The sequence below is a fragment of the Mastomys coucha genome, unplaced genomic scaffold, assembly GCF_008632895.1.
Source record: "Mastomys coucha isolate ucsf_1 unplaced genomic scaffold, UCSF_Mcou_1 pScaffold22, whole genome shotgun sequence".
Classification (NCBI taxonomy): domain Eukaryota; kingdom Metazoa; phylum Chordata; class Mammalia; order Rodentia; family Muridae; genus Mastomys; species Mastomys coucha.
In genome coordinates this window covers 71,244,755-71,270,771 of record NW_022196905.1, presented here as the reverse complement: position 1 = coordinate 71,270,771, position 26,017 = coordinate 71,244,755, and the positions used below count along the sequence as shown (strand labels likewise).

Genomic DNA, 26,017 nt, shown 5'->3' with positions numbered 1-26,017 from the left:
TTTATTGTCTCTGCTCAGTAGCCTCCAAAAAAGGTAAAAGGAAATGTCAGTCTTCTCTCCTTACTTAAGGACTTATGGATCCAATAAACTTATCTTCTGAACTCTGAATTATATCTCCAGCTATCTAACTACTCTGTGGTGCTACACCCTAAGACCAAGAAATACATCATAATAGATATACATTTCTCCTAAGTCTAAAAGCTTATGTGTATGAGATCCTGCTGCAAGAATCTATCAAAAGCTTTCCCACATTGTTCTCTCGTGGCAAAAACACACATTAAAAAAGAAAAAAAAAAGAAGAACTTGTAAGCCCTTTAAATAGTGGTAGCAAGTTATTGGGAATAAGACTTTCACGACTTAACATGATCCTATTCGGTTCCACCTCATAGAACTATTGAACTGGAGACTACTTTTCAAGCAAATAAACTGTGGATAAAATAGTCTCACAATAACACCAGTTCTTCAGAGCCTGATGGAATAACTGCCCATTTGACTACTAAATTAAACTAATTTGTGCTACCAACTTAAATCAATTAGTACTACTTATCTAAATTAAAATTAAAGCCATAAAGTTCCCTTTTGCAGTCTAATTATAAAAATAATTAAATTAAAATGTCGTATTTGTTGCACCTTTGCAACAGGCAGTGAGACGTTTCTAGGAACTGAGTAGGTGTTATTCAATAAGCAGCATAAAAGTCATCAGTTTAGGCCCCGGGACCCACAAAAGAGTCAGGAACTAGTATAACCCTTTCATCCATATTCCCAAGGCTAGGGAAGTAGAAATAGGGGCATCCCTGGGATTGTCTAACCAAATTGCTGAGCTACACATTCAGTGAGAGATCTTATCTCAATAAACAGGGTGAGAACAATCAAGAAAATACTAGATGCTGACCTAGAGCATCCACACACATTCACAGGCATGCATGCATGTTCATGTGCATAAACACATACAAACACACACACACAATCACACATACACATAATATACATACACATGTACAAACAGGCTTGCAATATTCTATTCACTGGCCTATTTCATTATAAAACATATTGATCTGCATTTTCCAAGCCTGCAGCTAGTGGTTATTTCCTAGGAATGCTGCAAATAAGAAGCTCACATTTCACACCCTGCTACCCAGCTTCCCAAGATATCAATGGAATAATGATTACTCTCATATGAGTGCTGTAAGATTAAACAACTGATATATGGTAAGCACTTAGAAATTGTATGTGTTACACAACATGCAATAATAATTATTAATGCTATAAGTAGCTTAAAATTAAAAAGCATTCTCAGTAAAATGGATTTAATATTTCACTTTATTTCATTTGAAAGTGAGAGGATGAAAGACAAAATATACTTAAATAATATATTTTGTTACTGAGATGAATTCATACCTCCTAAACCAAGCAAGTAAGTAGAATAAACCCCATAGCACATGCAGTTTTATTGACAGAAGAAAAAAATATCGTGGCAAAATATCATGATTGAATACACAGTTGGAAAGTTTTCTGAAATGTTTTTCTCTCATTCCTTTGAAATAACCAGGATCTAGAATTCTCCAAGCACAAGGATAAAGTTCTCATTTGACCTGACAGCGGGGGATTGCCCATGCACCCATAGTGTGTGTCTTCATCCAGTAAATGGCAATTAAGCATCTGCTACACGTTCGGTTGGAAGTCTTCTCCGATCCAAAGATGAATCCAGTGGCCCCTGCCTCAGAGGGATCATGATATGAAGGGGAAAAAGGCATAGAAATACAATTTCAGAGGTGAAGCATTTCAGGCTTATAGTCAAGCTAAAATAATGTGTTATGAAAGACTAGAGAAAAGTAGTTGAAGGGTACTTACAGCATTACTTTAAAGTAGAATAAGACAGTGTAGGTGATTTTATTCAAAATTACTTTTCACAAAGCAGCACCACAAAACAAAAACAGGATAAAAATCAAAGGGTGAGAAGATTATAAATAACTAATCATATGTCTGTAAGTATGTTTAACAATTGCATAAAATTGAACTTCTAAATATTCAAAGATAAACAATGAAGTTGAAGATAAATGTTTTCTCCTCTTCATTGATGTTTAAAGCTAATCCTAAATTCCATGACTTCAAAAGAAATGAGAATGATGAATAATTCCAGGACTTCTCCTACAAATCTTCATCTTCAGAAAGCTGAGTTATTGTGGTGACCTAAATGGATCAGAAGAAGTTGAAAATAAGTTACTAAATAATAGAGAGCATGAGATAAACTGAATGTTGCTAACATATTAAATAATTCTATCTACTAACACCTACTCCAAGTATTCAACATCATTTTCTATGCTTTATTTTGAAAATCTTTATCTAGCACAGATACTATATAATTCCTTGTTATGCAGGAGAAAACTGTGTCGCAAAGAGAGTTATGAATAAAGGACACATGGTTTGCAAATGGCAGATATGGGGGCTTGAAAACAGAACCATGTGTCCCTGAATGCAGGAACGTTGCTTCCAGGTCTATTTGGCAAATATTGTCCTAAATGGCTATGCAAAGTATAAGAATTGAGGTTCAGCAAAGGATACCTTCCTGTCCCTGGGTGGTACAATATAGCCATAATAAAATAGTTTAAAACAATAATTATTTTAAAGTTCAGTTTAAATAATCTGAAAATACTAGTTTCTTATATTTTATTTACCCTATAATCTTTATTCACCGAAAGGCATACTATTTTTGTGTAAGGGAAAAATCAAATTACTTCATTACACAAGATTAATGGGACCTTGAAAAAAATGATGATTGAAATTCGCAGAAGCTTTCCAAGATGGTTAAGCCCCAATTGAGGGAAGGGCCTTACACATAGCCTGAGAAGCTACAACAGGTTGGGTCTGTGGATTCCGAAGAAAATATAGCTAGATCTGTTGAACTCTCATATTGCTTTAGGCAGTTCTTCATTGAGTGATTATAATTCAGTAATATTAAGGGCTAGCCTGTAATGATCACTACTCTCCCTAATTATTTCATATTCATTGATGTGAGTATATAAGCAATGGTCATCAGTTTCCATAGCTCTCTCATTTAGGTAAAGAGGGCTCAATTTTAGGGGGCTGAGCTTTTGTTTTCCTGTTCAAATTTGCTGAGTCTAATATCTTCAAATATATGTCACTTACAACAATAAGAGGTAATTTGTGGAGATGAATGAATGGCAACTTCTCATAGTTAAGTAGTATTCAGAAAATAATTAAAACATGTTTCAAATGTTTCCAAGGGAGGAAATTTCCTATTTTCCTCACTTTGTAACAAAGTTGTTGCATACTTTGTCAATGATGATATAAAGGATGAACCTGTGGGATTTTGTTTTCTGTATTCATTGTGCTTGATTCACCTTTAAAAAAGGATCATTCTCTCATTGTATCAAACCCACTTAGCAATTTTTCTCAGAGTTGAAAAGATGCTGTATCTATAACTCAATTAATGCCTCCTCTTGAGATACTTGCCATATGCCAACAATGAATAAAACAAAGGTTGTCTCTGTCAGCTGGGAGCTTGCTATTGAGGAGAGAAGAAAACAGTACTAAACAGATACTTCTAGATAAAATAAGAGTGTTTTGATTCTTAAATGCAATAAGAGAAACTGGGAGAGAATTGTATCTTTGTTTTCTATTAAAGCCACTCTATGTCAAGGAATAGGAAAGAAAAATGCAGAGGCTGTGTTAAAGAACTTAAATTTGACAGATAACACCAAGAAGAAACTCCATGGAGCATTTTCCTTCAGGTAGAATAAGTTTAACATAAGTTCAATAAAGCAAGGCATCATGAATAGTAAGAACAGGCATCACACAAATAGAAAGAGATTTTAGTGCTATCTTCTCTGAAATTCAAAATGATTAAGTGCTCTAAAACTGACTGTTGAAAGAAATAAGGAAGAGAGATTGGATTATGATTTGATTGTCAGTATATCCTTCAGGGTATATGAATGGAAACCAAGGAATAATTCTTAGCAAATATTAAGCAAAGTCTTATTTGTATAAGGTAAATGATATCTTGGTGAATATATGTACAGTTAATAAAACAGTGTATTGTGATAATATATTTACATATCCTTGACATTTTTTTCTGTGCATCTTTGTCTAAGTTTGGGTTAGAATATCATGATGCTAATAAAAAGGATAACAGAGTGTACAATAAGTTGAAATGTAAAGAAATTATATTATTAAAGTGAAACAAATTATTCCCACTTTGGTTATCTCTGCCTCTGGATTTCATTCTCATATGCTCTTCATTATTTTAGGAAATAAGAGGCTATTATTATCTCCACTTAAGCCATGAATAGGAAAATAGGAAAAGCTGTCAAGTAGTAAATAAAAAAGCTAGAATGTCAATACTGGTTTATTAATAACAACTAATACCTAATTCCTATGATTCCCACATTCCATTAACTTTAGGTTTATACTGTACCCTATTGTTGCCTAATACATCCACATTTGCTAGTTGTATTATTTAGAAATATAACTGCCTTTAGACCTGGTCTAAATTAGTTTAGCAGACAGATTTGAAATATGGAATGATAGATTTAATAAAATGGGAGAAATTCTGTTCATACTATCACCAACTGAAAACATAGACAGGCATTTGTATAGTTTTTATCTTAACTAAAAACAATTAAACTGATGCGTTTGGGTTTTTTTTTTTAATAAAAATCAATGTCTGTGAATAAAACTATCTAGGCTTTCATGAAAGTTAGGGAAACCCTCCATTAGATTATGAATTTAAAACTATTTCCACACATGGCTACACACAAACAGAAAAGCACTTACATATTAAGGTCAGAAAAAAATGCTTTGAAATGTAATGTTTTTCATACTTCTTTCATAACATACCCCACAAAACAAAAACTGAATATTGGGACTGTAATGAAATAACCCTGTGCCCCTGTGTTCTTTGGTATACTATGTTTTTATTTGGAAAATGAGAAACATTCTTGAACACTGTTCTTTAGAAAATAAATACTAAAACTTCCTCGCCTATGTCTTTTCACATTTCTTATTGCAGCATGCTCCTTTGCTGGGAAAATGGTAAATGAATTACATTGAGTAGAACAAGAAAGAATTCACACAGAGATACTGGATTTTATCAGGGTTTGGTAAATTACTCTGAGGAGTGTTATAATACCTGTTAACCTCCAGAAGATCATAAATTGTTTTTATTTTGCAGAAGAAAAAGTGTGTGTGTAAAAGAGACACATGCTTTTCTCAGCAAAGATAACTGGAAAGACCTCTGTTTTGTGATATCCGAACAGGTGAGATTCAGGTGCCTTAGCAAGACTGATCTAGCAATATTTTATGGATTAATAATTTTGTTATTCCTGAAAAGAGAAAAGTTGCCAACAAAATACATAAATGAGTTTCATACTAAGGAGGCAAATAAGTATTTTATTAATATTCAAAGTATTGTAGAAACAAAACGTGTATGAGTGTACATTATATGCTGTATAAATCAATGTTTAATGTTACAGAATAAGCAGAATTTAAAAATACAATAAATCCCTTTCTTTTAATAAAATGCTTTCTATACCAGAGATTATAGCTCTGTTGTCATTTAGGTTTGTTTGAATTTTAGCAATAATGACTTAAGAAAACACTCTCTTTACCTGAACAATAACTAAAATACTGAATGTATATCAACAAACTATTGATATACACAACTGAATTCAAAGTTGGCTTTAAAAAGTGCAAAGATTGCCCATATATGTGAGCATATTACAAATAAGACAGGTACATATAGGAGAAGACAATGTTTAGGTACCAAATATCAGTTATAGTAGTTTGAATAAGAATGGCCCCATTGGCTCATATATTTGAATGCCTAGTCATTACAGCTTGGAACATTTTTTATAGGATTAGGAAGATTAAGAGGTGTGGCCTTGTTGGAGAAAGTGTATCACTGAGAGTGAACTTTGAGATATCAAACATACATGCCAAGCCAAATCAATCTTCCTGGCATGTGTGGATCAAGGCCTACTTGCTACCATGATCCTCATTATACTGGTCATAGTATAGACCTCTGAAACTATAAGTAAGGCCCCATTTAAATGTTCTCTTTTATAAGAGTTGCCATCAAAGTTCTTGTCTAAATATTGTACAAAGAAGTGCTTGCTGACAGGAGCCTGTTACAGCTGTCTTCTGAGAGTCTCTGCCAAAGCCTGAAAAATATGGAGGCAGACACTTACAGTCAACCATTGGAATGAGCACGGGGGTCCTCAATGGAGGAGTTGGAGAAGGACTGAAGGAGATGAAGGGGTTTGTAACCACATAGGAAGAACAACAATTTCAACCAACCCGACCCCCAGAGATCCCAGGGACTAAACCACCAAATAAAGAGTACATAAGGGGCAACCCATCACTCCAGCTGCATATGTAGCAGAGGATGGCTTTGTTGGGCATCAATAGGAGGAGAGGCTCTTGGTCCTGTGAAGGCTAGATGCCCCAGTGTATGTGAAATGCCAGGGCAGGAAAGTGGGAGCAGGTGTGTGGGTGGGGAAACACCCTCATAGAAGCAGAGGAGAAGGAGATCAGATAGCGAGTTTTCAGAGGGGAAACTGGGTAATGGAATAACATTTGAAATGTTAATAAATAAAATAATCAATTTAAAAAAACAAGTTGCCTTTGTTATAGTGTCTCTTCATAGGAATAGAATAGTGATTAAGGCACCAGGCTTGTGGGGGGTGATAAAATAAATATATTCTAGACACCTACAAAGCAGGAATTTGATATACAAGTAAGCAGAACCAGAAGAAATCTGGCTGAATTTAATATTATCTTTTATACAAACACCAAAGCAAAATTGTCATTTCTACCTTTCTTGACAGTCAGATAAGAATGCTATTTCCTACTACATAACTGAAATTTTCAATTGGTATTCTGTGACAATTATCATTGTGTATAAAAACAAGTCTATTTATCATAATTTGCATACTCACAGCTACTATAAAAATATTAGTAGTGTTTTTAATTTATATAAGATGACTAATAAAGATCTCTTTCAGAAAATGGTTGCCATATATATGTATATATAGATATAGACATAGTTAGATATAGAGATAGAGACAGAGATAGATAGATAGATAGATAGATGATAGATAGATAGATAGATATCACATATATAATAGATATGACAGATGTTTATTAAAAGAACTGTGACAATATCCAGTAAGGATATGGATCAAGTTGGAAGGAAATTAAATGTGAAAGGCACAAAGTAATAGGTAGATAGATTGGGATATTCAAGGGACAATAGGAATTGTATTATGTAGAAAGAAAGCTGTAGAATTACTATGTCAACAAAATGATAAGTTGTTTTAGTACTTACAGTATCCTGTAGCCATTTCTATCAAAAATAAAACCTTCCCTCTTGGAGAAAACTCAATAAAGGTAAAGGTGTTGTAGAGGAATTTTAATCTAGCAACATAGCAGTTCTGGCAAGTGATCACATTTAATGACATTGTAGATCTCTGTGATCTGGGTAGAATAAATAACTTTGGTCCCTTTAACTAAAGTACAGGCACATGGTTCATACATCCCTTTAATCCCAAACAATGAAAATAAAGGTGTTTGTAGAAGGAAGAAGCCATGTTAAAACTGATGTCTAATTGAAGTGCAAACAGAGTCATGAATCACAGAAAGATTTGACACAATGAGTCAGAGATAGGATATCCCCAACTCTTACAAGAGCAGAAAAAAAAAGAGAGGCTGTTTAAGAACAGTACAGAGTGAGTCAGTATGAAGGGGATTTCATGAGCACAGTTCAGTTGAGTTCAGGCAGTGGAGTTCAGATGAATACAGTTCAGTGCAGTATGGTGAAGTTCAGTTGAATAGAGTTGTGTTCAGTTGAATTTGTACAGCTGCACTCAGTTCTGTTCAGTTCACCAGTAAATGCTTCTCCTCAGTTCATGGAATTCAGAGAAAGTTTTTCCAAGCAGAGCAATGCAGTAGGATGTGAAGAGAAGCCAGTTTGAATCATCAAGCTTAGAAGATTGAATACATTGTAGGGAGGCTAGAAGCTTCCAGTCAAAGGCCTAGAGATAGTTAGAACACAGAAAGAAACATTGTGGACTGCTTCCAAGTTGTATATTTGCACAGATTGGGTATGGCTTTCTTCTCATTCCATAATCTGATGAAATGAAAGCAACATTTACTAGATGTCAGAAGAGAAGTAACACAGCAAAATGTCCTAAGAGGAAACCTCGTTAAGTCAGATGTTTACAGAAGGCTGAGATGACTGAATTATATAAGGAAATACAGAAGATTTATCTACAATACTATAATAATGTTAAAGATGAAAGATATGCTATAATATTATTCATGGGATTTAAAATAAATACAGTCGAGGATAATGACAAATTAATTGTCCTTGAAAACCAGAAAAAAAAAAAAACCTCATTGAGTTATGATTCAAAATAAAGATTTCTACAGTGAAACTGGCCTAGTAGTATGGTGGAACATCTTTTGGGTATATGCTCAGTAGTGGTATAGCTGAGTCTATAAGTAGAACTATTCCCAATTTTCTGAAAAATAACCAAATTGATTTGCAAAGTGGTCGAACAAGTTCACTCCCACCAGCAATGAAAGTGTGTTCCCTTACTCTAAATCCTCATTAGGATGTGCTGTCACTTGAGATTTTGATCTTAGCCATTCTGACAGGTACAAGATAGAATCTCAGAGTCATTTTGATTAAATTTTCCTGATGATTGAGGACTTCGAAGGTTTCTTAAAGTGATTCTCAGCCAGTAAAGATTCCTCTGTTGAGAATTCACTGTAACCCCATTTTTTAATTGCATAACTGGTTTGTTGCTGTCTAATTTCTTGTGTTCTTTATATATTTTGGATATTAGTCCTCTGCTGGATGTAGGGTTGGTAAAGATCTTTTCCCACTAAGTAGGCTACCTTTTTGTTCTATTGATGCTGTCCTTTGTCCAAAAAAGATTTTCAGTTTTGTGAGGCCCTGTTTATCATAGCATCTGATCATAGCATCTGAACTGTTGGTGTTCTTTCAGGAAATTGTCTCCTGTGCAAATGTGTTCAAGGCAGTAGTTACCTGCTTTCTCTTCTAATAGATTTATCTTATATTAGATACACAAGTATGCTCTACCATACTACACGGTCACTTGCTCAAAAATGTTGATATCAGCTTTATTCGTAGAAGCCAAAAGCTGGAAACAACCTAGATGTTTCTCAACCAAAGAATGCATAAAGAAAATGTGCTACATTTACACAATGGAATACTACTCAGCTCTTTAAAACAAGGACATCATGAAATTTGCAGGAAAATGAATGGAAGTAGAAAATATAATCCTGAGTGGGGTGACACAGACCCAGAAAGATACACATGGTACGTACTTACCTATAAATGGATATTAGCTATTAAGTATAGTATAACCATTCTACAATCCACAGACCCAAAGAAACTAAGAAACAGGTAGGGCTGAGAAAGTATATTTGGATCTCACTCAGAAGAGGAAACAAAATAGACATCAGAAATGGATGGAAAGAGGGAAACTAGGAGGGAAAGGGGGTGGGGAGGGTAAAGGTGGTCAATAGGAGGTACGGGGAAAACCAGGGTGGGAGAAAGGGAAGAGGGCTGGGAGAGAGAATGGAAATCATTGGGTGGGTGTGACAGTCCCTGAGACTATTCAAAGACCTGGGACTGGGAAAGCTCCTGGGAGTCTATAGGTATAACCCTAGCGAGACTCCTAGCAGCAGAAGATATGGAGCCTAAAGTGGCCAACTCCTGTAGCCAGGTAGGACATCCATTGTAAGGAGGGAAATACCAACCCACCTATAAAACAAACCTTCAACCCAAAATTTGTCTTGCCTACAAGAAGTGCAGAGATATACCTGGAGCACAGAATGTCCAACCAATGTTGACTGGGCCAACTTGAGACACATCCCATGAGAGAAAGCCAACCCCTGACACTGTTAATGATATTCTGCTAAACTTTTACATAGGTGCCTAGCATAACTGCCTTCTGAAAGGTTTCATCCAGAAGCTGATTGAAACAGCTGCAAAAGCCAAACATTTGGCAGAGCTCTGGAGTCTTTTGAAAGAGTGGAGGGAAGGATTGGAGGAACTAAAGGGGTGAAGAACCCCACAAGAATACCCACAGAGTCAACTAAGCTAGGTCCACATGGCTCACAAAGACTGAAACACCAAGCAAACAGTATGCATGAGCTGGATCTAGACACCCTCACCCATACACATTTTAACAGATTGCAGCTTGGTAAACATGTGGGTCTTTGTGTGGGTCCCCTAAAAATTGGAGCAGGAGCTGTCTCTGATAGTGTATGGCCAGAGGATAACATAGTTGTCAATATGTTTACCATGAAGCATGAGGAACTGAGTAGAAGTTTAGAACTCACATTAAACTTCATGGTGTATAATGATAACTCTTAGAAGACAGCCAGGAAAGTCTCTAGGGCTCACTGCCAGCTAGTTCCGTGCCAATCATGTGCTAGTTCATTGAGAACTCCTATGTTCACAATCCAGTACCTGAAGCAACGTAATACCTTAGTTTGAACTCTGGCTTCTACAGATTAGCACACACTTGTGTTTATGCATATAGTCATTCATACACAAACACATATATTTTTGTTTGTTCTGTTTTTTAATAATAGTATAAAGATCTCTAGAGTTGAGAGGAGTCTAGAAAAGGTACATCAACAATGTAGCCACAAGGAAAGACACTAGGGGAATAAAATCTGAGTGATTTATATTGTAGAATTCAGAGATGATAAAATGGAAAAGCAAATATTAATATGACAAGTTAACAGAAGTTTTATATGTAGAAATATATTGATGGTAATATGTCCCCTTGCAGCTTGTTTTTAAGCAGGGGTTTATTCTTTATTATGCAAAATCAGGGGTTATAAAAAACATGATTTAGCTTAATAAAGAATAGACTTCTTTTTTAAAACAAGACATAAAAAAGACATAATATTACCCTTAATATCATTCTACATATTTCAACAAAGTTAAGTTACAGAAAAATAAAAGCAATGAGAAAGTTAAATATTCAAAAGAAAGTAGGTGAATAATATCTCCTTATCAAATGTGGAATTATTTATCTTCTCTTGATAACTCTCAACATTATCAATAGCCAGTTAGAAAGTGTAATGGAATCTAAGATGACATTTAAAGCAGCAAATACACATGACATTATTAGGCATAAAATTAACAGGAAATGATTGTAAGGTCATTATAAAAGATGTTTTCAAAGACTGGAATAAGAAAGACACAATAATATATTCTTTGAGCAGATAAAAAACCCAAAGGATATTTTAAACCTAGTACAAACCTATTTTCTCAATTCTATTATTGATTCTTTGCAGTTTGTGAATAATTTCAATTATAATATACACTTGAGTAAGCAAACGAGTGAGACTAAGTAGAGAAACCATTGAGAGCTATGTTGCAGTGTTAAGGGTCTCAGAGTCCATTGTACTGAAACTTTTTACAAAACAAAACAAAACAAACAAAAAGTCTCATAGTGATACCTAAATAAACAAATGCCTGAACCATATTAGAAACTTTAGTTTTGAGTGGTGAACAGCAGTGGAAGCATCTCGGGTCTCTGGCAATAGTAACAAGGGTATAGGATGTAAAGAAAGCACTAATGAAAAGATCAACTTAAATAGTTTTTTCTTATAAAATGAAGTTGTATTCTAGAATTGAATATAAAAAATTAATCCCATGCAGTATCAAAAGATAAATGTGAGAATAACTGAAGGCTGAATAGAATTTTATAAACTGATATGATTCAAAAGAGTGAAATTTAATTTATTCAAAAATTGGAAAAGAAAATACTGTGTATATTAAAATAATTGATAAAAAGGAAAGTCAAAACAGAAGTGAAATTATAGCTACTTGATCACTAATATACAGACAGCTTTGAAAAACAAATAAGGCTAGAAGTATTATAGAAATGTTTCACAAAAATAAAAGATGCTCCTTGTCTCATAAGAGAATTACACATCAAAAGTATAATAAAATTCTCATTTTCTCCAAATCAAACTGGAAAATATATAAATGTAATAGCCTATTATTTTATGACATTGCACAGAAATCTTCTCCAATAGAGCTGCTTTGGCAATATCCAGGAAGATGAACATATGAACATTATTTGATGGCATGGATTCTCTCCTTCTAAGGCCACACAGCCAAAATATATGAGCTGAAAACAATATAGTAATATGTATATAAGGCACCATTGACAAACCAAAATGTTCAGCAAATTGGTGAATCTTCACACTAGAGAATGTTGAAATGAGACCTATTACACATGCTACTGTATAATCTTGAAGACTGAAGTAAAAGAATATAATAAAGACACATAGGGTATCACTTATACAGCTGTTTATTAAAAAGAATATGATGGTTTGAATAAAAATGGCCCCCATAAGCTTATATATTTGAATGTTTAGTTTTCAGGAAGTGGAATACTATGAAAGAATTAGAACCAATTTAAAATTATCCCTGACTAGCTTAACAGTAAATAAGATTCAGACTATGTTTAGTTCTTTTGTCTTTGACAATTACTGGAGGAAGGGGGGTAGTCCTTAATCTACTTTTCAATTGCTAGCCTTGGCTACCTCCTCAGTGAATTGATGGGATCACTTAAGATAAGACTATTACTTGTCTAGATACTAGGACCAAAATTCTTTAACTAAAGCAGCTTAAAGAATGAAGGCTTCCTTGGCTCAGTTTCAGAATGCAGATCATCATGAGGAAGTCATGCAGCAACAGGAGCTTCACACAGCTTGTCACATTGCACTTATAAACAAGTAGCAGGAGGTAAATACGAAGGAAAGAGAAATCCGCGGGATTTCTCTTCATTATTACTTCAGGATCTCTGACCACAGAATGGTGCTAACCATAGCTAATATATGACTATTTCAACTTTATTTAACCTACTCTAATTTGTCACAGGCGTAGCCAGAGATATTTATCTTGAATAATTCTAGATACACTCAATTTGACAATCAGCATTAACCATTATTATAAAAACATAAGTAACAGGTTGTTCACAGGATCATGTGCCACTCAAAGACAGCTGTATCACCAAAAAGCTATTTCCAGAATGAATGTCTTAAAGTGTTGCAGCATTTTCTCTGTCCAATCACATTGGGGCAAAAACAGGCCTGTGATTGGACAGGAGTAGAGAGGTGGAGCTAGAAGTTGAGGAGGGAAAAAGGAGAGACATGGAAGGTAGCGAGAGGATCATCATGGAGGCAGAGGAAGATGACGACGATTCAGACCCCACCCCACGTGGTTATAATGGCCAATTTAAGGTTTTTACAAGGTTAGGATAATTGGGTTAAAATATTGTCTTTATCATTGGGCTCTGAAATTATTGTATTGGCATCTTGTAAATTGTGATCTTATTATTATTTAAACCTGATTAGATAATTAAGCCTTAAGAGTCATGCTTTAATGGGTACTAGGCACTAGATGAATGATTGTGGGAGTGTGTAAAGCTTTGCATGTGAGCAAGATATTGTTGCTAGCTGGGAGAAAATAGCAAGAGCCTGCAGGGACATAGTGTTGTGGCTGGACAGAACCAGCACTAGAAAGTGGTCCGGTGGGAAAGAGAGATTGCGGGGTGGATTCGTTTTTAATATTTCCTGCAACAGATGGCAGGTTGTATATTCTGTAATATATAAATCTCAAAACAAAAATTCAGTATCATAAAGATATATTTTTTGCTTGAATCTCTGGAATCTAGTCCTCTGGAAGTTTCCCTTCATCATATCTGATCCATATAACTCTGGAAGGTGTCAATACCTTAATCACCTTTTCCAAAAACAATATGAGCAAGATGTTGCTGCTAGCTGGGAGAAAAAAATAGCAGGAGCCCGCTGGGACATAGTGTTGTAGCCAGATGGTCCAGGCACTAGAATGTGGTCCAGTGGGAAAGAATTTGCGGGGTGGATTCGTTTTTAATATTTCCCGCAACATTACAAGAAATGTATTCTTGTAGAGCTGTGTCCAACTAGCATCAACTCTACCAGGATTTACATTTCCCTGGCATTTGTATACTATTTATACAACCTTAAAGAGAGGACTTTTAAGATTATATTAGACACAATGAAAAGGCCTTCTGAGTCTTTTCAACTTTCTGAACAATAAGAAATTTCTCCATCATTCTAGGAGAAAATTCTCCAATATTGAGGGCATACATGTACAGCATATATATTCTAGAAGGCACAAACACACACACACACACACACACACACATACAATACACTCACAAGTTTACTTACAGAATGGTTAAATCATATGTATTATTCACATTAAAGTATTGTTTCATTATTTTCTGCTCTCTTCTCCTTATATCCCTTGAAACTGTAGCAAGTTAATAAAGGAAATAAGAGAGCCTATAAAAAATATACATTCTTCCAATTCATATTTAATGGGTATCAGGTCATAATTAATAAATATATTTTACTTCCTCCAAAACTTTCTGCTTAAAATTTGATGAGAGGTGTTATTTAATAGTCTTGAACTTTAGTATCTTGAACTTCTTTTTTATTAGATTTTTTTTATTTACATTTCAAATGTTCTCTCATTTCCTGGTTTCCCCTATGAAAAACCCCCTATTGCCTCCTGTCTCCTTCTGCTCACCAAACCACACTCTCCCATTTCCTGGCCCTGACAGTCCCCTACACTGGGGTATAGAGCTTTCAAAGGACCAAGGGTCTCTCCTCTCATTGTTGACCAACTAGACCATCCCCTGCTACATATGCAGCTGGAGACATGAGTCCCACCAAGTGTACTCTTTGGTTGGTGGTTTAGTCCCTGGGAGTTGTGAGGGTACTGATTAGTTCATATTGCCGTTCCTCCTTGGGTCCTTTCTCTAGCTCCTTCATTGGGGACCCTGTGCTCAGCTCAATGGATGGCTGTGAGTCTCTACTTCTGTATTACTTGGGTACTGTCAGAGCCACTCAGGGAGACAGCCATGTCAGGCTCCTCTCAGCAAGCACTTGTTGGCATCCACAATAGTGTCTGGGTTTGGTGATTGTATATGGCATGGATAAGTGAGTGCTGATCATATGTGTTCTTTTGTGATTGGATTACCTCACTCATTATGATATCCTCCAGATCAATCCATTCGCTGAAGAATTTCATAAATTCATTGCTTTTAATAGCTGAGTAGTACTCCATTATGAAAATGTACAACATTTTCTGTATCCATTCCTCTGTTGAGGGACATCTAGGTTCTTTCTGGCTTCTGGCAATTATAAATAAGGCTGCTATGAATATAGTGGAGCATGTGTCCTTAGTACATGTTGGAGAGTCTTCTAGGTATATGCCCAGGAGTGGTATTGATGGGGCCTCAAGTAGTACTATGCCAATTTTCTGAGGAACAGCCAAACTGATTTCCAACATGGCTGTACCAGACCAGCTTGCAATCCCACTAGCAATGGAGGAGTGTTCCTCTTCCTCCTAGCATCTGCTGTCACCTGTGTTTTAGATATTAGCCATTCTGACTGGTGTGAGGTGAAATCTCAGGGTTGTTTTGATTTGCATTTCCCTGATGAGTAAGGATGTTGAACATTTATTTAGGTACATCTCAGCAGTTCAGTATTCTTCACTCGAGAATTTTTTTTTTTGCCTATGACACTTTTTCTTTTTTTTAATTTATTTTTATTAGATATTTTCTTTCTTTATATGTCATATATCTCCTTTCTCAGTTTCCCCTCCATAAAATAAATAAATAAATAAATAAATAAATAAATAAATAAATAAACCCTGTTCCCTCCCCCCTCTCCCTGCTCACCAACCTACCCTCTCCAGCTTCCTGGCCCTGGCATTCCTCTACACTGGGGCATAGAACCTTCACAGGGCCAAGGGCCTCTCCTCCCATCAATGACCAACCAGGTCATACTCTGCTACATATGCTGCTGGAGCCATTAGTCCTACCATGTGTACTTTTTGGTTGGTGGTTTAGTCCCTAGAAGCTCTGAGGGTACTAGTTAGTTCATATTGTTTGTCCTAAGGGGGTGCAAACCCTTCAGCTCCTTAGGTCCTTTCTTTAGCTCCTTCATTGGGGACCCTGAGCTCTGTATACCATTTTTAATAGGGTTATTTGATTCTCTGGAGTCTAATTTCTTGATTTCTTTGTAGATATTGGATATTAACCCTCTATCAGATGTAGAATTGGTAGAGATCTTCTCCCAATCTGTGCCATTTTGTCCTATTGACAGCGTCCTTTGCTTTAAAGAATTTTTGCAATTTTATGAGTTCCCATTTGTCTGTTGTTTATCTTAGAGCTTAAGTTATTGGTGTTCTGTTCAGGAAACTTTCCCCTGTGCTCATATGCTTGAGAATCTTCCCCACTTTCTTTTCTGTTAGTTTCAGTGTATCTAGTTTTATGTGGAGGTCCTTGATCCACTTGGACTTGAGCTTTGTACAAGGATATAGGAATGGATCAATTTGCATCCTTCTATATGCTCACCGCCAGTTGAGCCAGCACCATTTGATGAAAATGCTGTTTTTTATTCCCCTGGATGATTTTTAGCTCCTTTGTCGAAGATCAAGTGACCATAGTTGTGTGGGTTCATTTATGAGTCTTCAATTCTGTTCCATTGATCTACTCCCTGACTCTGTACCAATACCGTGCTTTCTTCCTTTTTTCTTTTCTTTTCTTTTCTTTTTTTTTTTTTGCACTATTTCTCTGTAATATAGCAGGAGATCTTTCCATCTTCTAGGATATTATTTGATTTCTTTCTTCAGAGATTTGAAGTTCTTGTCAAACAGATCTTTTACTTGCTTAGTTAGGGTTACACCAAGGTATTTTATATTATTTGTAACTATTGTGAAGGGTGTTCTTTCCCTAATTTCTTTCTCTGCCTGTTTACCCTTTGTGTATAGTAAGGCCTCTGATTTGCTTGAGTTAATTTTATATCCAGCTACTTTGCTGAAGTTGTTTATCTTGTTTAGGAGCTCTCTGGTGGAATTTTTGGGGTCACTTAAGTATACTATCATATTATCAGCAAATAGTGATAATTTGACTTCTTCCTTTCCAATTCATATCCCTTTGATCTCTATTTGTTGTCTAATTGCTCTGTTTAGGACTTCAAGTACTATATTGAATAGGTAGGGAGAGAGTGGGCAGCTTTGTCTAGTCCCTGATTTTAGTGGGATTGCTTCAAGTTTCTCTCCATTTAGTTTAATGTTGGCTACTGGTTTGCTGTATATTGCTTTTACTATGTTTAGGTAGGGGCCTTAAATTCCTGATCTTTCCAAGACTTTTATCATGAAGGGATGTTACATTTTGTCAAATGTTTTCTCAGTACCTAATAAGATGGTCATGTATTTTTTTGTTGAGTTTGTTTCTTTAGTGGATTACGTTCATAGATTTCTGTGTATTGAATCAACAGTGCATTCCTAGGATAAAGCCTACTTGATCAAGATGGATGAACGATTTGATGTATCTTGAATTTGGTTTGCAAGAATGTTATTGAGTATTTTTGCATTGGTATTCATAAGGGAAATTGGTCTGAAGTTCTCTTTCTTTGTTAGGTCTTTGTGTGGTTTAGGTATTAGAGTAATTGTGGCTTCATAGAATGAACTGGGTAGAGTCCCTTCTGTTTCTATTTTGTGGAGTAGTATGAGGAGTATTGGTATTAGGTCTTCTTTGAAGGTCCGATAGAACTCTGCATTAAACTTAACTGGTCTTGGGCTTTTTTTGATAGGGAGACTATTAATAATTGTTTCTACTTCATTAGAGGATATGGGACTGTTTAGATTGCTTTTCTGATCTTGATTTGACTTTAGTACCTGGTATCTGACTAGAAAATTGTGCATTTCATACAGGTTTTCCAGTTTTGTTAAGTATAGGCTTTTGTAGTAGGATCTCGTGATTTTTTGGTTTTCCTTAGTTTCTGTTGTTATATCTCCCTTTTCATGTCTGATTTTAATTAGGATACTGTCTTTGTGCCCTCTAGTTAGTCTGTATAAGGATTTACCTATTTTGGTGATTTTCTCAAAGAACCAGATCCTGGTTTGGTTGATTCTTTGTATAATTCTTTTTGTTTCCATTTGGTTGATTTCAGGCCTGAGTTTGAATATTTCATGCCATCTATTCCTCTTGGTTGAATTTGCTAATTTTTGTTCTGGAGTTTTCAGATATGCTGTCAAGCTGCTAGCGTATACTCTCCCCAGTTTCTTTTAGGAGGTCCTCAGAGCTATGAGATTTCCTATTAGTACTGCTATCATTGTGTCCCATAATATTTGGTATGTTATGGCTTAATTTTCATTAAACTCTATAAAGTCTTTAATTTCTTTCTTTATTCCTCCCTTGACCAAGATATCATTAAGTAGAGTGTTGTTCAGCTTCCATGTGCATGTGGGTATTCTATTGTTTATGTTGTTATTGATGACCAGCCTTAATATATGGTGGTCTGGCATGGGATTATTTCAATCTTCTTGTATATATTGAGGTCTGATGTGTGACCAATTATATGGTCAATTTTGGAGAAGATATCATGAGGTGCTGAGAAGAAGGTATATCCTTTTGTTTTAGGATAAAAAATTCTATAGATATCTGTTAAGTCCATTTGTTTCATAACTTCTTTTAGTCTCATTGTGTCTTTGTTTAGTTTCTGTTGCCAAGATCTCTGGAGAGAGTGGGGTATTGAAGTCTCCCACTATTATTGTGCATTGTGCTATGTGTGTTTTGAGCTTTAGGAAAGTTTTTTTTATGAATGTAGATGTCTTTGCATTTGAGCATAGAGGTTCAGAATTGAGAGTTCAACTTGATAGATCTTCCCTTTGATTAATATGAAGTATCCATACTTATATTTTGATCACTTTAGGTTGAAAGCTGACTTTATTCCATATTAGATTGGCTATACCAGCTTGTTTCTTGGGACCATTGGCTTGGAAAATGGTTTTCCAGCCTTTTATTCTGGGGTAGTGTCTGTATTTGTCACTGAGGTGGGTTTCCTGAATGCCACAAAATGTTGGGTCCTATTTACATACCCAGTCTGATAGTCTTTTTATTGGGGAATTGAGTCCATTGATATTAATTGATATTAATGAAAAGTAATTGTTGCTTCCTATTATTTTGTTGTTGTTGTTGTAAAAGTTGAAATTCTGTTCCTGTGGATAACTTCTTTTAGTTTTGTTGGAAGAATACTTTCTTACTTTTTCTATGATGTAGATTGCTTTTGGCAATATGGCCATTTTTATTATATTAATCCTGCCAATCCACATCATGGGAGATCTTTCCATCTTCTGTAGTCTTCTTCAATTAATTTCTTCAGAGACTTGGAATTTTGGAGCAGAGACTGAAGGAAAGGCCATCTATAAATGGCTCCACCTGGCGATCCATCCCATATATCGTCAGTTGCCAAACCCAGACCCTATTGAGGATGCCAGGAAGTGCTTGCTAACTGGAGCCTGATATGGCTGTCTCCTGAGTGGCTCTTCTAAAGCCTGACAAATATAGAGGTTGACACTGGTAGCCAACCATTGGACTGAGATTGGGGTCCCAGATGGAGGAGTTGGAGAAGGGACTGAATAGCAAAGGAGGTTTGCAGCCCCATGGGGGAGCAATACTGTCAAGCGGCCAGATTCCGCAGAGTTCCCGGGAACTAGACAACCAACCAAAGAGTACACACGGAGGGACCCATGGCTCTGGTTGAATATGTGGTAGAGGATGGCCTTGATGGACATCGGTGGGAGGGTGTCCCTTGAGCCTGAGTGGGCTTGATGCTCCAGTGTACATGAATACTAGGGCAGGAAGACAGGTGCGGGTGGGTGGGGGAGCACCATCATATAGGCAGGGGAGGGGGAACAGGATAGGAGGTCCCAGAGGGGAGACTTGGAAAAGGGTAACATTTGAAATGTAAATAAAGAAAATATCCAATCAAATGGGGGAAAAAAAGAAAATAGATACTCAGTCTGTCAAAGCCTAGGGCCTGTCTACTCAAGTGTCAAGCACATGTATCAAGGCAAGAACAAGACATTTTTCTGTGGTGTCTTTGAAGCTCAATCTTATACCAAGGTATCTTAGAACTGGGTGATAGCTCCCATGATCCCTTTGGATAGATTGTGCTTTCCTCTATTGTGCAAATGGAAAACTTGTTTTGTCCCTGGCCCTTCCCAAGGCTACCATTTTACATGCCTCTGTGGTTAGCAGCCTTTCATGTGTATACTGGTGCAGAATAGATTAATTTTTTCCATGTCACACACAGGGAGTTCTCTAGAATCTCAGGAAGCTCATGTGGTTTATTTAGAATTCACTATTAACTTTATCAAAGCAATCCAATTAGAGTACAGCTACTGTAGAACTACCATGCTTGTTGTTTGTTTTTCTTTCAAATCGCATTTACTGAAAACACTTTGGAGCTCCTTCATTAAAGACATTTTTCATGTGTTTGTTTACCTCACATTACATACTCTGACTTATCCTTATCTAAATGCATTCTTTGTAAACATGTTTTTATATATAGTTGTAATCAGAAGATGATAAGGGATTTACCAAGAATCTAAATCCCCCCTGGACTTCCTTTAGTGTTAAGTCATTTTATTTTGTTTTTAAATAAGCTACCTGATGCAGCTTTGATATTATTTTCTTGTTTTCTCTGTAGAATATTACATTAAAATTGATTTTTTTCTCTATCATGTATTCTTGTTACCTAATAAGAAAATACATAGAGAAAAATCTAAAGTTTTGGACTCTGTAATTTACTTGCTGAATGGATTTGTCTAAGACTCAGGTTTTCTTTCTATTATGTAAGAAAAATAATGGATAGAAGTCACAATGAGCTTATGTTAAAAGGTTAACATAAGAATTAAATATAGTAATAGACATGCAGGGAACCCTGTTACAAAGTTCATATTCATCAAATTTCAATCATTATTTAGTTATTCATTATATGTATACTCTGAACTCCAGAGTATACTTGCTACATGATATCTGAACAAAAGAATGGCTATATTTGTAACAAGGTTATTTCTCAACTATTGCTTATATGAATTTACTTCATATGACAGATTAAAATATACTTAAATACACTATTATTACAAATAGATTTCTACTAACAAAAATATTTATTATCTAATGTCTCCAAGTAAAGATTACACAGATATACTGGTATAAATCCACAGCTATTTCCTAAGGAATATGAAAACGAGGGCAAAATTGAGTCCTTCATCTAAAATTACATGGCCTGAAATTTTCAAGAATAGCATTTTCTGGAGCAATGACATATACCTTGAATTCCAGAAGGAGTACACAAAAGCATATTAAATATGTAAACACTGCATTTGCATACATTGTTTATGTGAATCAAAATAGACACATAGTTTGAAATGTGTATAATTTAGAGGATGGAGCCTCAGTGCAGATCTATGTCAAGCCTACTAAATAAATATGAAGTTATCCCAAACTGAAAAGCATTAGCTTAAAGAAAACTGTTGTCTGAGGGTCAAACCCAACCTAAGGCCTGATTTCAAGAATAGAGTTTTAATAAAATGAAGCCATATCCATTTATTTGTATGCTTTCTCTCTGACATTTTATACTTCACAATGCCAGAATAGTTATGAGGGAGACCATATGGCCTTCAAAGTCTAACATGTTTGTAGTCTGGCCTTTTTCAGAAAGTTTACCAACTGTTGCCATTCAGAGCTGCATAGTAGAGCACTCAAATAGAAGACACAGAGTTTTACCTTTTATTAAACAAAGCAATAGTCAATTGAGCCATTTTCAAAATGTCTATTTATATTAATTTTAGAAAACTTACCCTGTAAAAAGTTTTGTTTTAGGGTTTCATTGCTGTGAAGAGATATTATGACCAAAATAACTATTGTAAAGCCATACATTTAATTGGGGCTGGTTCATTGTTTTGGGGTATAATCCATTATCATAGCAAGAAGCCTGGCAGTGTGCAGGTAGACATAATGATGGAGAAGGACTTGAGAGTACTACATCTTGATTTGAAGGTACTCATAAAGAAGACTCACTTCCAGAGAGCTAGAGGGTCTTAAAGCCCCCCAGTGACATACTTCCTCCAAGACCTCAGGAAACTGAAAAGCTTCTGTAAGGCAAAAGACATTGTTAATAAAACAAAATTGCAGCCTACAGGTTGGAAAAGGATCTTCACTAACCCTACATGTGACAGAAGGCTAATATCCAAAATTTATAAAGAACTCAAGAAGTTAGATAATCAATCCAAATAACCAAATTAAAACATGGGACACAAAGCTAGAGAATTCTCAACAAAGGAATCTTGAATGTCTAAAAAGCACTTAAAGAGATGTGGAAGGACTGAAGGAACTAGAGAGGTTTGCAACCCCACAGGAAGAACAATATCAACCAACTGGACCCCCCTCCAAAGCTCTCAGGGAATAAACTGCCAACCAAAGAATATATAGAGAGGAACCCATGGCTCTAGCTGCATATGTAGCAGAGGATTACCTTATTTGGAATCAATGGGAGGAGAGCCCCTTGGTCCTGTGGAAGGAAGCTCAATGCCTCAGTATAGGCAAATATTAGGGCTCTGAGATGGGAGAAGGGAATAGGAGGTTTAACTGGGAAGGGGGATAACATTTGAAATGTATATCAATAAAAAAATGTTCAAAGTTCTTAGTCGTTAGGGAAATGAAATTCAAAACTACTCTGAGATTCCATTTTATACCAGTCAGAATTGGCTAAAATCAAAAACTAGTGATAGCACATGCTGATGAAGATGGGAAGCAAAGGGAACATTCCTCCTTTGCTGGTGGGAGTGAAAACTTGTATAACAACTTTGGAAATCAATTTGGCATTTTCTCAGAAAACTGGGAGTAGTTCTACATCAAGACCGAGGAATACTACTCCTGGGCATATGCAGGAAAGATGCTCAACCATCCCACAAAGTAACTTGTTCAACTATGTTCATAGCAACTTTATTCATAACACTCAGAAACTGGAAACAACCTAAATGTTTCTCAACTGAAAAATGGATAAAGGGGATGGGGAGAAGATCTCTTGAAGTGGGGACCAGGAAGGTGCCAACATTTGTAATGTAAATAAATAAAACAAATTTTAAAAAGAAAATGTGGTACATCTTCACAACAGAATAATCTTCAGCTATTGAAAATGAAGACATGAATTTTGCAATCAAATGGATGGAAGTTGAGAATATCATCCTGAGTGAGGTAACCCAGTCCCAAAAGTACATGCATGATATATGCTCACTTATAAGTGGCTATTAGCCATAAAGTACAGGATAACCAGGCTATATTCCACATACCCAAAGAAACAAAACAAGAAGGAAGGTACAAATGAAGAACCTTGAACATCCCTTGGAAGGAGGAATAAAATAGTCACAAGAAACAGATGGAAGGTGGGGACTGGGTGAAAGAAGGGATGGGGAAGGAAATGGAGAAGATAGTGTTGTGGGAAGGGACAGGAGAGATGGCCATATTGCCGTGAGAATGAATGGAAATATGCAACTGACCTGGTAGAGAGGTGGGGGCATCTCCAGGATGTGACAGACCTGGGATAAAATCAGCTCCCAAGAATCAAGGGGTTAATCTTAGCCATCACTCACACACAGCCTTAGAATGAAACCTGAAGAGATTATGTCCTGTAGCTAGGCAGGAACCTCAGTGGAATAACATGAACATACAACTACTCACAAAACTTTGACCCTGAATTTATCCTGTTTACAAGAAATACAGGGATGGGGATGGGCCAGCCAATAACTGCCCCACTTTGAGACATACTTAGCAGATGTGCAGCTTGGTCTTCTTATGAGTTCTGAACAACTGGAGTGGGGGCTATTTGAAAAGCTGTTGCCTGTCTATGGGATATGCGCTTATATCTGGACTGCTTTGCCTGGGGTCAGTGGGAGAGGTTCCACCTAGCCTTGAGGAAACTTGATGAGCCAAGATAAAGGGAAACTCAGGGGACCCCACCCTCTCAGAGAAGAACTGGAGAGAGATGGGAAGGATTGTGGTAGGGGGTAACAGGAGTTGGAGAATAAGTGAGATGAAACATGAATCAAAAAGATTAGTAATGCCCACAACACCCAGAGGAAGCGCCACTCCTAGGCATTCTGATACACCCAGGATCAGAGGTAGGCAGGAACCAACATTTGTCCCAACACTGAGAGTAAGTGGGATCAGCGGGACAAGGCACACAGGAACTCCAACAGCCCAGTGAAGGGTTCCTTTTGCTTTGTCTGACCTGGGATACAGAGCAGACCTTGGGCGCAAGCTCCACAGCCAGTCTCACAACACCCAGAGGAAACTCCATTCCCAGGCGCTCTGACACACCTAGGATCAGAGGTGAACAGGAACCAACATCTGTCCCAACACTGGGAGTAACTGGGAACAGCAGGACCAGGCACAGAGGAACTCTGCCAGCCCAGTGACTCAGGTTCCTTCCAGTCTGTCAGGGTTAGTGTTTTGAGCAGACCTTGGGCACAAGCTCTGCAGCCAGTCGCACAACATCCAGAGAAAGCCCCACTCCCAGGTGATCTAACAAGCCCAGGATCACAGGATCCCAGAATCACAGGATCACAGAGACAGCTTGACCCTGAGAAATTCTGACACAACCAGGGTCACAGGAAGGACAGGCTCCAGTCAGATTTAGCAAGGGCAGGTAGCACTAGAATTAACCAGATGGCAGGGGGAAAGCAAAAGAAAATAAATAACACAAACCAAGGTCTCTTGCCATCATCAGAACCCAATTCTCCCACCATAGCAAGTCCTAGACACACCATCACACCGGAAACGCAAGATTCAGATCTAAAATCACTTATCATGATGATGATACAGGACCTTAAGAAAGACATAAATAGCACCCTCAAAGAAATACAAGAGAACAAAGGTAATGAGCTAGAAGCTCTTAAAGAAAAAACACAAAAATCCCTTAAAGAACTACAGGAAAACACAATCAAACAGGTGAAGGAAATGAGCAAAACCATCCAGAATCTAAAAATGGAAATAGAAACAATAAAGAAATCAGAAAGAGAGAAAACCCTGGAGATGCAAAACCTAGGAAAGAAATCAGGAGCCATAGATGCAAGCATCACAAACAGAATGCAAGAGATAGAAGAGAGAATCTCAGGGGCAGAAGACACCTAAAAAACATTAACACATCAGTCAAAGAAAATGAAAAAAGCGAAAAGCTCCTAACACAAAACATACAGGAAATCCAGGACGAAATGAGAAGACCAAACCTAAGAATTATAGGTATAGAAAAGAGTGAAGACTCCCAATGTAATGGGCCAGTAAATATCTTCAACAAAATTATAGAAGAAAACTTTCTTAACCTAAAGAAAGAGATGCCCATGAACATACAAGAAGCCTACATAACTCCAAGTAGACTGGACCAGAAAAGAAATTCTTCTAGTCACATAATAATCAAAACACCAAATGCACTAAACAAATAAAGAATTTTAAAAGCAGTAAGGGAAAAAAGGCAAGTAACATATGAAGGCAGGTCTATCAGAATTACAGCAGACTTCTCACCAGAGACTATGAAAGCTAGAAGATCCTGGGCAGATGTCATACAGACCCTATAAGAACACCAATGCCAGCCCCGACTACTATACCTAGCAAAACTTTCAATTACCATAGATGGAGAAAACAAGATATTCCATGAGAAAAAAATAATTACACAATATCTTCCCACAAATCTAGCCCTACAAAGGATAATAGATGGAAAACATCAACATAGGGAGCAAAACTACACCCTAGAAGAAGCAAGAAGGTAATCTTTCAACAAATCCACACAAACCTAATTCCACCTTTTACAACAAAAACAACAGGAACTGACAATTTCTTTTTCTTAATATATTAATTTGAAAATTAATATTACCAACATATCCTAATTGATTGAAATCCAATAATATGAGGAATTGGAAATTTGCTGATTGTCATCCAATGGTCACCCTAATTTGGTAATTGGAGAAATATGTCCAACATTGTACAATCTATATACACTGTCAGCTTATATGTTTGTGACAGTGTCTGGCTGTGTACAA

General features: G+C 36.5%; 1 pseudogene; it reads left to right on the top strand.

Moving 5' to 3' along the window:
- The first annotated feature begins 23,129 nt into the window (after positions 1-23,129).
- LOC116104567 overlaps positions 23,130-26,017 on the top strand; it is a 4,159-nt pseudogene continuing 1,271 nt past the window's right edge.